Below are 13,856 nucleotides of genomic sequence, written 5' to 3' on the forward strand. Positions count from 1 at the left end.
GAACATCCCTGTAAGCACTTGCCTGGAAGTGGCTCCAGTACTGGAATACTCAAAAAAAACACATCACAGACAACTAAAGATATAAATTTAAAGCTGATTAGATAAATTACATTAAATATCTCTGCCAATACTCTTACTCAGAATTGATACACTTAACACAGAATTCAATCAGCCTTTGTTTAATTAAGTAAATTAATATTTGTAAGCAACTAAATTAAATTCACCTGAATTCCAGATTAGCTTTTCCACACACAAGTTTAATGTAATTTAATTAATCTATTTTAAAACATTAATTCTGAATAATTCTTCTGAGCAGTCCCTTGTAAACAAAGCTATTTACTGAAATATCTGATGGCTTTTCCTGGTCACAGGGCAGCATTCCAAAGTGGATAATCAAACCCATCCAAGGCCTTGTTAACACAGGAGAACATGCACAAACCAGAAACCTTCTCTCATATTAATCAGCAAGGGTAAACATCATCTTTAAAAAAATCCAAACACCTTCCAAAGCTCTGCTTGGAGTGTGGAATTGCACTGCTCTGGCTGGAGCAGCTGAGCTCTCTTGGACATTTCTCAGTGCTATTGATAAGTGAAAATCTTCCCTCAGATTCCAACTTGCACTGCGGCAAATGTTCCTGCTGCTTGTGTGGGGAAAGCTGGGAAACGCCATTTCCCTCTGCCCAGCCCCAGAGCCTCAAATGTTCTTCCTCTTCCTCATTCCACTCCTCCCTCTGACTGATTCAAGGCAAGGCTCAAATTTGGAATTCCTGTTCCAAAAATCTTTATCCAACCGCATTTGGAATCATGGAATTGTTGGGGTGGGAAGGGGCGTTGAGGATTGTCCCATTCCAGCCCAGGGACACCTGCCACTGTCCCAGGCTGCTCCAGCCCTGTCCAGCCTGGCCTTGGGCACTGCCAGGGACCAGGGGCAGCCTCAGCTGCTCTGGGAAATCACCCCAGCACCCTCATTCCTTCCCCATATCCCATCTGTCCCCGTCCATGGAAAACCATTCCCCTCAAATGAATTTAATTAATTAACTGAGCCCAGTAGCCCATTTTTCTCAGCTGAGGGTCCTTATCCTGCAAAAACTCTGATTTAGTGAGACTCCCCAAGGTTTTCCACAGCAGGTGAACACAAAGCCCAGCCCAGTGACAGGAATGAAGCCAGCTCAGGCCAGGGCTGATCTCCAGGAGCAGAGAAATGACCTCAAGCTGCACAGGGATCATGGTATAAACATCATCCACACTCTCCAGGGAAGATGCAGAGGACAAAATACTCATTAATTCAGTTTTTATTTAAATCCCTGAGGTCTCATCCCAGCAGGGAAACAGCCCAGAGGGGCACTGAGCTGTCTCTGGGCATGGAATTATCTCCACATAACTCTCCCTGGGAAGCAAACTATGGAATCCCAGCAAAGCAGCAGCCCCAGAACGGGACAGGACTGGCCCTGGGAAGGTCTCCAGGAAGAAAAATCCCCCTCTGGAGGCTGCAAACCCCTGGCACAGCTGGGACCCCCCTGGAGGGTCCTGGTGAACAACCTCTGGAGCAGCTCCAAGGACACAACTGGGAATGTTGGGATAATTCCACACATGAAGTTTTTCCCAGGAGTTCCAAAGCTCAGGACACAACAATTCTCATTTCAGTCTCTCTGTGACTTGCAGCAATTCTCTAACCCAGAGCCTGGCTTTTCCTCCATGATAAAATCACCTTGGTTGGCAGCTGGAACGGAGCCTTCCTGCACCAATTCCCAAAAAAACCACACCAGTGCAAATGGAACACAATAAAAAGCAACAATTTAAGAGCATGCAGGGCTCAAAGCACCATAAATCCAAAAACCTCCTTAGAGCCCCAGCTCTCTGCAGCCCATCACAATGTGAATTAAAACTCATTTTTAGGAGGAAGAGATCAGATTTACATTTCCTTCTTGCTACCCAAAACTACAAATGAGAATAATTTTTCTTAGCATCTGTTTGGCTGTCACCCTTATCCTCAATCCACCTTAAGAGGCAAGGAAAAACATTGTGTTTCAATTAAATTTCATAGTGAAACCACACAAACATTTCAGTTTAACAGCATAAAAATGAGTGTAATAGTAGACAAGCAGCTTTGATTCAACCAAAGATCAGGAAAAATGTATCTTTTCCCCAAAAAATGATAGAAATATTCCCTATCTGGGAAAACCAGGACACCAGCCACAACATTCTGGAGATGGATATAGCAAATAAATATCACTCACAGAGGTATTATGGTGATGGACTCCAGTGCAAGTGGTAAAATTCAGGTAGCAACCAAAAAAAGGAAACAGTTGCTCCAGGAATAAAGGAGCTGGAAGCTCTGGAGTAGAAAACCTCCCAGGGAGGCAGAAATTCTCAAGTATTACCACAAAAGCTGCCATTATTATTGTTGGTTTATTGTTTTGCCTTCAGAAATATTTGCTTTTTAGGATTTTTTTTTCATTCCACCTGGTACGAGGCACTGTTTTGCTTGGATATCTTTTCCCAACTCTTCTAACCCTGGCACCAATCCTAACACAACACCCACCAAATAACCCAGGAATGCCTTCCCTGCTTCCCAGGGTCCTGCCAGGCACAGGAATGGCAGTGGGTGGTCACACAGAGCAGGAATTCCAGCCCAATTCCCTGTGGATCTTGTACAAACCCTGCTGCCAGCCCCCCCTGGCACAGCCTGGATGGGATTATTCCCCAGGAGCTGGGCAGGAAATGTTCACACGTGGCCCTGCTCTGCTCTCAGGTGCCTGCACACACTCTCAGAGCCTGAATTCAATTTACAGCCATTTAATCCCGCTGAACTCAGCAGCCACCCCCGGGCAAGGAGCTCTAAGTGCTTGCAGACTGCAGGCCTGAAGGCAGGGGCTGGAATTCCGGATCCTGGTGGGATTATTCCCGACAGGGATCATTCACACCAGGCACAGTTTGTGAGAGTTTGCTGAAAAGCAGCAAATGTGAGAGCAGACCTGCCCAGACAGCAAATCCTGTCCCGTTGTTTTCTTGTTTTCAGCCACTAGATGGAGGATTTTTATTGGGAACAGCCCCAAAAATCCTGCAAGGACTTCCAGGGCAGGTTTAGGTGGAGATCAGGGAAAGGTTCTCCCCCCAGAGGCTGCTGGGCACTGCCCAGGGGCTGCCAGAGGTGCAGGAGAGGTTGGACAGTGCTGCCAGGGGTGCCCAGGGTGGGAATTTGGGAATGTCCTGGACTGGAGGAGCCCTGGGGGTCCTTCCAGCTCAGGGTATTCCATTATTCCAGGAAATTCAAACTTCCAGGATTAGTTCCATCCACCTTCCACCACCCCAGGCTGCTGCAGTGTCCAGCCTGGCCTTGGGCAGTGCCAGGGACAGCCACAATTCCCTGGGAATCTGTGCCAGGGCTCCCCACCCACAGGGAGAAATTAATTCCCAATATCCCACTTATCCCTCCTTCTCCAGGGCCATTCTCTCTTGGCCTGCCAGCTTACCTTTAGCAACAAAAGAGAATAATAATAATAATAACTTATATTTTTTTCTCGTTTATTTTTCCTAATATGTGCACTGCTAGTCCTCAATACACTGGAAAAAGTTTCTGATCCAGCAATTCCAGAGGAGACAAGAACAGCCCCCAGTGTTGGCACAGGCTGCTGCTGCTACTACAAAAAAGCAGGAAAGCCAACATCAAATACAACCTGCTCACTCCAAAGTCTTCTAATGGATTTTCCTGCTGCAGGCATCAAGAAAAAAAAAACCTTTCCAGCTGCCAAGCCAGACCTTAGCACTGCTTTATAACAGAGAGATAGCAGGAGTTTGAAATTCTTGCCAAAAAAAATAACGAAGAGCATCATTTCAGTAGGAGAACATGAATTGAGCAGTTTTTCAAAATCTGAATTATTTTCATAGGATTATTGAGGGTGGAAAAAAAGCTCTGGGATCATGGAGTTCACCCTGTGCCTCATCCCCACCTTGTCCCAGCCCAGAGCACCGAGTGCCACCTCAGGAATTGCTGGGACACCCCCAGGGATGGGCACTGCGACCCTCCCTGGGCAGTTCCCATCCCTGACCCCCCTTTCCATGGGGAAATTCCTGCTGCTGTCCGACCTGAGCCTGCCCTGGCCCAGCCTGAGGCCGTTCCCTCTCCTCCTGTCCCTGTTCCCTGGAGCACAGCCCAACCTCCCATCCTGCCTCCAAATTTTGAATTTTCATTTACATCACCTGATCCTGGCATGGCAGCTCCCCTCCCTGTGGTTAAAAGAAAAATCCCAACTAACTTCGGGTTTAAACTCCCCAGAGTTTCAGTTCAGAGGGTGCTAGAGAGGATCAGGTTGGTCCATTTATAGCTGGGGAGCAGAGATGGGAAAGGGAACTCCCCACTGCCATCAATTCCCTCCATTCTTCTCCATGGTAAAACTCACATTTTCAGAGGTTTGAATTGAATATATTTTCCCCTGAAGTGCTCTAAGGGGGTTACAAACAGGAAGCAACATCAAATGATTCTGTTCAACAGACACCACCACAAATTATTTTATTTCAAGTCCCACATACCAAGGGTGTGATGAAGTTAAAAACCTTTTGTATGTTTTTCAGTCTAACTGGTTGCAAAATTCACTATTTTCCAGCACCTTTAAAAACCTAAACCTGCAAGGAAACAAGTGGTTTATGTGACTGTGAAGACATTTTATTCCTTTTATTTAACTTGGGAAAGAAAAAAAAAAAGGTGATGATTAGCCTTTCAATGATATGGATAAGAAAGAAAATAAGGTTATTTCAACTGTCAATAACTAAATATTGAGTCTTAAACTAAAGGAAATCAACCTATGACCAAAATTTTATTGTCAAAGTTCTGCATACAAAGATATTTTGTGGATCTAAATCCAACCTGGCTTTGCTCTGTCTCCTCCTACAAGTGACTCAATCCCAGCAACTCCAATTCCAGGGTTCCTTCAAGGAAAGAGATGAAAACTCTGGAAATTCTGACAAAATGAAGGAAAACCCTGGAATTCTGACACAATAAAGCTGTGTGTTGTTCCTGCACCTACAAAGCTTTACAAGATGAGGGGGAAGCTCAAGAGAAAACCAGAGGCAAACTCAAATCCTGGCAAACAGGAGCACACCCTGGAATTCCCTGGGTTTGAATCCCTTGGGACACCCAACTCCTTCCCAAGCCAAGGTAAATCCACAATCAGCAGCTCTGAGCTGTGACTAAAATTCATTTTCCTCACCTGCTTGCCCAAAATTCCAGAAGAAGGATGGTAAAAGCAGCACAGGCAGGAAAGGAGCCTTTTTCCAAACCTATTTCTTGGAGCAGGTGCCTCTGGAAGCTGCAGCTGTGAGCACTGCTAATTAGCACCACGCCCTTAATGGTTTTACTAAATTACTCTGGATGTTATTAATCAATTAGTTCTTTAAAGGAACCTTAATTAACACCTGCTCTGGAACCATACAACTTTCACATGGCTGGGTGACTGAGACAGAAAACCCAGCTGTAGAAGAGATGATAAATTGAAAGAACAAAGTTCTAAAATGCTTGTGTCCTCTGGAGAAGAAGGAATGTTTGCCAAATCCAACCTCCATCTTTTTATTCTCTCAATAAATTAATTAATCTTTCTTCCAAACATCTATTACTGAAAATGGAACTACTTCCATTTAACGTTGGGAAAAGGTGCTCAGGGTTTCAGAATCAAAGTCTTGTTATTCTGGTACATTTCTATAAACAACTATTTAAAACATATATATAAACTTCCTAATAGAGAAAACCCTCTGTTTCAAGAGTCACTGCTATGAAATTCAGACACTTTTTTGTTTGATATTTTAAAATCTTGGTTGAAATATTTAAAGTTATAAAATATCAGGTTTGCCTCTTGATATCTTGGTATCTATAGGGCACCATACCTCAGGTAACCTCACACAGAAGGCAAGAAAGTACCAAAAATCACTCCAGAATACCACGTAAAAGCTGCTTCCACCAAAACAATCTCTCAGTTGCTAATAACCCTTGTTTACTTCAAAAAGTCTTCCCTGGAGAGCTCCAAAAATAAACTGATCCATAAAACTATCCGTGCCATTGCAGGATAAAATGACTATATTTGGTGAAGTACACAACTTGCCACTGTGGATGGATTTAAAAATAAAACAAACCAAAAAAAAAAAAAAAAAAGCGGGGGTGGAAGGGGGGAGAGAAAAAGGAGGCAACACTTGAATTGCAAATAAGGGTATCGGGATACCGAGTGTGTTGAGAGAATCCTGGAATAGTTTGGGTGGGAAGGGACTTTAAAGCTCATCTCGTTCCGCCCCTGCCATGGCAGGGACACCATCCCAGGCTGCTGCGAGCCCCGTCCAGCCTGGCCTTGCGCACTGCCAGGGATGCAGGGGCAGCTCCAGGGAAAGCTGTGCCAGAACCTCGGCACCCGCACAGGGAAGAATTCCGGCTCAATATCCCATGGAAAGCACTCATGTCAAACAGCTGGCTGGTATGAAAAGGACAGAAAACACCAACCCTGCTATGGGTGTGGAAAACCCTGTCAGGCACTGAATGAGCACACACGGGGCTGTGACCGGACCCTGCTGCACCAGGGCAGGCACGGAGGAGCGCTCCCAGCCCAGCCCCAAACACATCCCGGGGGGACAGCGGGACACCGAGCCCAGCACTGGGGAGCCCGGCAAGGGGTGAGCCCCGGAGCGGAGCGGGAAGAGCCAAACCTCCGGGTGGAAGGGACCTCAAAGCTGATCCCGTTCCAGCCCTGCCATGGCACGGACACCTTGCACCATCCCAGGCTGCTGCGAGCCCTGTCCAGCCTGGCCTTGGGCACTGCCAGGGATCCAGGGGCAGCCCCAGCTTCTCCGGGCACCCCGTGCCGGGGCCTCAGCGCCCTCACCGGGAGGATTTTCTCCCCGATATCGAACCACGGGCGACCCCCATGAGAGCGATGGAGGGAGGCGGAGGGGGGCGCGCGGCCCCCCCGCCTCGGCCGCTCCCTCCCCGCCGGCTCGCGGCCCGGGGAGCGCGGCGGGTGCGCGGTGTGTGCTCGGTGTCCCCGTGCGGGGCCGTGCGGGCGGCCGGGGGTGGCCGCGTAGCGGAGGCTCCCGCCCGCGGGGCGCCGCGTTACCGTGTGAGGCGGGCGCCGAGTTCTCGTGGTGTTTTGTGCGGCGGCTGCGATAATGGCGTCCTTCCTCGCGAGAGATCCGGCCCGGGGCCCCGCGCCGCGCACGCGCCGCGCCCGCGCGCGCGATGCCCCCGCCCTTCCCCGCCGAGGCGCCGCAGCGGGGACCGGACTACGAGTCCCAGAGGGCAGCGCGCGCGCCCCCGCAGGAGCACGCCGGGACCTGTAGTACGCGCGGGGTGGCGCGGGGCGTGCCGGGAAGTGTAGTCAGGGAATCACGGAATCGCAGGATCACTGAGGGTGGGAAAGAGCTCCGGAATCATCGAGCCCACCTGTGCCCCATCCCCACCTCGTCCCCAGCTCAGAGCACTGAGTGCCACCTCAGGAATTGCTGGGACACCTCCACGGGATGGGCACTGCAACCCTCCCTGGGCAGTTCCCATCCCTGACCCCCCTTTCCATGGGGAAATTCCTGCTGCTGTCCGACCTGAGCCTGCCCTGGCCCAGCCTGAGGCCGTTCCCTCTCCTCCCGTCCCTGTCCCCTCCTGGCAGGAGTTGAGGGCCCCCCTGAACCTCCTTTTCTCCAGGCTGAGCCCCCTCAGCTCCTTCAGGATTCTGCAGCCCCTTCCCAGCTCCCTCAGGATTCCCCAGCCCTTCCCAGCTCCTTTCCATTCCCTGGACACGCTCCAGCCCCTCAATGTCCACAGAGCCGGCAGATGAAACAGGAATCTGCCCCTCCAAAATCATTCACACCTTTCCCATCATCTGCTCCTTCCCTCAGATTCCTCCCCCCTGACAGCTCCTGGGCTGGGAGCTGGGATGAGCTGGATGTCACTGTGGTGCTGAGGACAGAAATGTCACCGTGCCCAGAGCACGCTGAGCAGCAGGCAGCAGTGGGAATTTGCTAAATTGGCTCCTCAGCCTCGCTCCTTTGGCACTGCCGTGTGTGCCGTGAGAACGGCAGGGCTGGGCGAAGGTGGGGAATGCGCTGTGAACCTTCTGGGGATGATAAAAATATGCTAAAAGCCCCCGAAAAAGATCCACGGAGGAAGCGTATGGAAGTGGCTCTGAAAGAGGACAAAGATTAGACGATTTTATGTCTTTATATAGCACAGTGCTGCCCAATAAAGAACGACCACACTTCACTTTTCAGCTTCACTGTAGCCAGCAGTGACTTTCAGACTTCTGCATTAAAACATTCCTTAAATAAGACAAACAAAAATTCCTAAATAAGATCCCTAATGGGGTTCTCCAGTGCCATGTCACACGGCTGAATCCACTCTGGCTCAGCTGTAAGTGGTTCTCCAGACACCTGCAAGCCTGGTGTGTTGGGAAATTGCTCTCTCCTGCAGGTTTGGGAGTGCTCAGCTGAGCCTGTTGATTTATCTACTGTGTTCTCCCCCTTCACAAGCAGATCAGGCAGTTCAAAGGTTAAACTACTTAGAATCTGACTTTTCACACTGGATTATTTCATGCTTTGCTGAACCAATTTGCCCTGTAACAGTTTTGCTAAAGAGTTTCTGCTGGACTCAAGCAATTACAGGTCTCAGCTGGAAAAACAGGGATACAAATATCTGTGTTCCAGCTGCTGGTAAAAGCTTTTGCCATCCTAAACCAGCCCGATGTAAAAGCTGCCCTGTTTTCTCATATTTTCATAATATTGCCATCCCAAAGATTTTTAACTCCTGTTTGCTGGAGGTGTGAGGTGTTCCTCCTCTGGAGAGCCATGAATCATTTCCCAACACAAACATAAATCTTTCATTGTCATAAACCAGTTATGGTATTTACCCAAAGTTAATTTAGCTCAAATTAACTGCAGGAAATACTGGCAGGATCCAACTGATGTCTGCAACTGTGATCAGAGATAACAGCAGAATAAACAAATAAAACAATTTATCCCGAGGGAGGCTGCAGCACCTCCTCCTGCCAGTCCACTCTGATCCAGCAGCTGAGAATCCACAATTACCTCACCCCTTAGAAGAGTTTTTACCTCTTTACCAGAGAAATGAGTTCAGATTCCTTTCCAAACCAGGAGGTATTTCTTTTTAAAATTATGGATGACACCAATAAATCATAGAAAGTCTCCTTTATCATGGTTTACCCTGTGTTTCCATGAGACTGCACAGCCAGAAGTGGCAAACACTTGATGCAGCACAAAGTCTGACTAGAAACACTGGGAAGCAGCAGGAGAAAAAGGATCTTTCTGCTCATCTGAAGGGCCAGATTTGGCTTTTTAGTCTTTGATTCCCAGTACCAATGAGTGACTGACCACAGGGTAATTGCTTCCTGTGCTTCACAGTCTCCTGAGCTTCAGCTGCTGCCAAAACAGAGCTCCTGTGACTATTTCTGCAATAACTGAAAGAAATTCAGTGTAATCCCCATTTAGTGAATGAGGGCTTCACTTTACCCCGGGCTAAGTCTGCCTATGAGCAAATGCCAAGAAGAACTTGATACATTGGAAGGTTTATTCTGATTTAAACCATGATAATTTGCTCAAGTGCCTACATCAAATCCATTCTTAATTCCCTGTCCTCATATAAAAGAAACTGAGAACTTCAGGCTGCTAATATATAATTTAATTTTTTTAATTTTACAGGAGAAAACACCCCCTGTTGCCCTGTTAGTCTGCTGTCCCAAATAAAACAAGGGATTTCTTTATTGTTTTATTTCCTCACATTCTCATGCTCTTTTTTTTTTTTTTCAGTCTCTTGCATTTTATGCCTGTGCTTTGCCATGTCATGAGGAGTAATTTGCTTCCAGGAAGTATCCACCTTATTTCACCCTGCTCTCAGCATTCATTTACTATTGTTTTCTACGGAAGTTGCTGCTTTCACGTTTTGTGTGGATCAGGAGAGATTGGGATCTCATTCATTGGTTTCTTTTTTTTTTTTTCATTAGGGAAAAAAACCCTTCCCAAAGCATCAAAGGTAAAAAATTAACACACTGTGCACACAATTTTGCAGCTGCAGCAGAAAAAGAAAGGTTGCCAAACAAAGCTTTTGTTTAAACAACTGACAGACATCCATAATTATCCTCAGTGCTGAGCATGAGGACATGGAAAAAAGGGATGGGGAAGATGTGAGCAGGGCACAGAAATCACCTCAGAGTATTTGCTGGAAGAATAATTTTATTTCCTAAGGATAAAATCCTCAATTACATCCAAGTAAAAAGAGTACTTGAAGCTCCCCTGTTTATCCATTTCTTTCTGTATGGGTTTATTCATTTTCTCTGTAACATCTCTTGTAACTGGAAAGGGAAACAAACCCAGCCTTATGAACACAGCCTGTCCTATATTGTGACAGTGATGCTTTAGGAAAAGTTACATAGAAGACCTCTTCAACCAAGAGAATATTGATATTATTTGTAAATGTGGCAGCCTATGAGGAGAAGCTCATCATTTAATTTTCAGCTGCCACATCCATTTTCAATCCCCTCAGAATTGTTCTGTGGTTTGTAACAGAAAACAGGGCAGCATCAAGTGGGTTTTGCTCCTGGACCTACTTCAGCTACCTCTGTATCAATACTCTGATCTCATTCTGGTTTCTGCTGAGTAAACTCCATTTTATTCAATGAAAATACTCCTGATTTTCATGAACAGGAATGGAAGAAAAGGCCCTGGATCCCCTCAGCAGAGAGAGAAACTTTGTGGCACATTTTGCCACCTGTCTGGTCAAAGTCCATGGTCCCGTAGGGTCACTTCTGCCAGTCTGAGGAACAAGCTGAGGAGGGTCAGGCATGACCTCAATGTTCTCTTATTTATTTACAGACTCCTCCATCTCCCTGGACACATCCTGGAAAAAAAACCAAATGACGGGAGGCTCCTTCCATCCTGAGAAATGTGCCCCCGGCACAAGCCCTGTGTTCACACTTTGCCTGGCTGGAATCTTCCAGGATTTCTCACAGATCCTGTGAGAGAAGAGAAGAAGAATCCAGAAGAAGATCTCTCTTCTTCTCTGCCCTTTTATATCCCCCACACTGCTGAGATTTGCCCAGCTCTGCTCAGGTTTGCCCCAGATCACATTTATTTGGTCAGGTACCATTATCATCTGAGTACTTTGGGGGAATTATCAAAGCCTGAAGGGGATTCATTCCACCTACAGATTTTAGAGGATTTTATCCTTCTATGATTCTAAGCAGAATTTCGCCATCTCATTCTGGACATGCATCCATTTCAACACATCCAAAATTATTTTTAACTCCAACATGTCAGATGTGAGAGGTAAAGTAAACTGAGTGGAGATGTCCAGCTGTGGCCAGGGTGGCAGAATGTCCCTGAGCACATTTCCACACAGCTCCACGTGGCAGAGGCAGGAAGGCAGGGCTGCTCTTCAGGGCAACCCAGGTCAGCCAGAACCTCATCCAGAGGCAAATTCCAACCCTTGGGATGGTGAAATCCTGCATTTCCCTACAGCCTGGGCACTGCAAAGCTCTGAAGACAGTGTTTTACTCCCATTCCAGGTGTTCTCCAGTAGATCCTGGAGTGCTCCCTGGCAGGGAAGAAGGTCCATGGGCTGTATCAGACAGAACTTCCCAGCACATCTCAGGAATTCCCCCTGCTCAGCACTCATGGGGACAAATCTGGAATGTTCTGTCCTCTTTGGGGACTCCAATGCAAGAGAGAGAATGAAAAGCAGGGATGGTTCCCAGGTCTCTGAGCTCAGCTGGGTGAAGTGTCCCAGCAAAATATGGACACCCAAGAAAAGCTTCCCTCAAGTAAAATCTGCCATGGGAAGTGTGAGCCAATCCTCAGGGAAATGAGGGGCAAAGGCACCCAGGGATGGACTGGCTCCTGTGGGGAACCTGCACTAAGTGACAGTTTTAGTCACTCCATAGAGGTTTCCATTCCTCAGCAGCTCCCCACAACTTGACTGAGTGTCCTCACAATTAGACAATAATTAGGTGAGGGAAATGTTCATTATTAAATCACTTCCATGATATCTAATTACAGGAAAGCTGTAACACTGTATTTTTTTGCTGAATTACTGGGTTTGATCTACAACACTAGGGCAGGAACAGCCTTCCAAGCAGGATGCCTGGGGATCAGGTTCCTTGGACGCACTGCAGTGAGGAGATTTTCCCTCTGCAAGTAACACAATTAATCTGAACAATGGTAATATAAAAACAACAAAGTACTGGCAATGCTCTAGTAAAAAAATCCCCGTTATTGATCCTCTCTGCTCAGTCTGGAGGCACTGACAGCAAAAGTCAGATGGGTGACAACAAGAAAATTCTAAGTTTTCCCTTGTTTCATTTCTGTGAAGAAAAACAAGCCCATTTTCATTGTGTGCAGTCACACTCCTCACCCACATTACCCAATGATGAAGAACGGTTGATGTTTCAGTTCTTTAGGCAGAACTCAGAGCTGACAATACAGGCAGTGCTGGCAGCTCAGGGAATAAGTGACAGGCAGGAAGGGAGATTCTGCTAAGCAGGAGGGGTTGGAATAATAAATAGCACAGCTCAGCTGGCCACTTCAGGCTACCAAAGAGGATTCCCTGAGCCCTGCCCTCACACCCTGTGTGAGAAGAGATAGCAGACAGGCAGATGTTTCATGAAAATATCATCAAGTTTCCAATTCAAAACACCACTTTATTAAAAATAAATAACAAACCCCAACAGAACACAAACAAAACCATTGAAAATATTTCAAAGGTAATTTATGAATTAAAAAAAGAGGAGGGTTTGATGGTAGAATGCTAATACTGTTAGCATTATCACTTCTTGCTCTCTCATTGATGGATTCTGGAGTTTTTGAAGTATACCCATTCAGGTATTTAATGGGGAAAAAGAATCACATGGGTTGTGTAAATACTTTCATTTTGTCATGAGCCAGAGGGATTTTTTAATTAAGTTTTAATGACCCCCATAATCCTCCCCTGCAGCCTCCACCCCCCAGGATGGGCCAGGAGCCCATTTAAGCCTCAGCTCTGGGGCAGGGGCTCTTGGCTTCAGGTTTGTCTTTGTTTCTGTCTCTGGGAAGGAACTGCGATAGTTTTTTGCTGCTTAACTTTGCTGCTCTCTCCTTTTGCTCCTCCTTGTGCTCCTGGGTTGGACCTGGTTTGTCACTTTGTCACTTTGTCACTCACAGGGGCTGGGAATGCTGGGGACCCTTTGGTGTGTCATCCTTTCCTCCCTGTTCTTGGAAGGGATAATTCCATCTTCAATGGAAGTTCTTAATTTTTATTTGGCTGGTAACAATTTGAAATATTGGGAAATTTTTATGGGAATAATTCCTTTCCTCTGTTTCTGTGCTTGGCCTGAAAAACTGTAGCTCTGATTTGAATGTGTTTGTGCCATTGATGTGGATTTTTTTCAGTTCGAGGAAGAGCAAACATCCCAAAGAAAATTAAAGTGTGGGATTTCCACGCAGGATTTTCACATAAGGTAACAAAGTTACTCGAAGTGCCCCTGGAAACAGCAAGAGAGTAACATTCTTGTTCTTATCTCTGAGAAATATGGGTCAGGAAAGTATCTCCCTCTGTCCTCTCCCAAACAAAAATTTCAGCTGGATCCAAGTGTGAGCAGAGGAATAATTATGGGTCCTTATGCTACTATTTTTAGTCTATACAAAACCAGGGGATGTTTTTGTAACAAAACTTCTTGTTGGCATCCCTTGTTCTGCAGTTCCTTGCCTGGAGGCTGCAATGCTGCTGTCAGAGCTAAAATGCTTCTTTCCTGGGCCCAGCCTTGCGAAGCTGCTGGATTTTGGGAATTCCTCAGTTTGAGCCCCAGCTCGGGGCATTTCAGCCATTCCTGACAGCATCTCTTGGC

At 46.8% G+C, this 13,856-nt stretch overlaps 1 protein-coding gene across 3 annotated transcripts in view; it reads right to left on the reverse strand.

Moving 5' to 3' along the window:
- The window catches only part of BANP (BTG3 associated nuclear protein), a 110,067-nt gene extending 102,897 nt beyond the window's left edge, over positions 1-7,170 (reverse strand). For all 3 annotated transcript variants that reach the window (XM_030956306.1, XM_030956307.1, XM_030956305.1), the window contains exon 1: positions 7,092-7,170. The gene's annotated coding sequence lies outside the window, so the exon portion shown is untranslated. The remainder of the gene's footprint in view (positions 1-7,091) is intronic.
- Positions 7,171-13,856: the final 6,686 nt, after the last annotated feature.

Source organism: Camarhynchus parvulus, chromosome 11 (genome assembly GCF_901933205.1).
Source record: "Camarhynchus parvulus chromosome 11, STF_HiC, whole genome shotgun sequence".
Taxonomy (NCBI): Eukaryota; Metazoa; Chordata; class Aves; order Passeriformes; family Thraupidae; genus Camarhynchus; species Camarhynchus parvulus.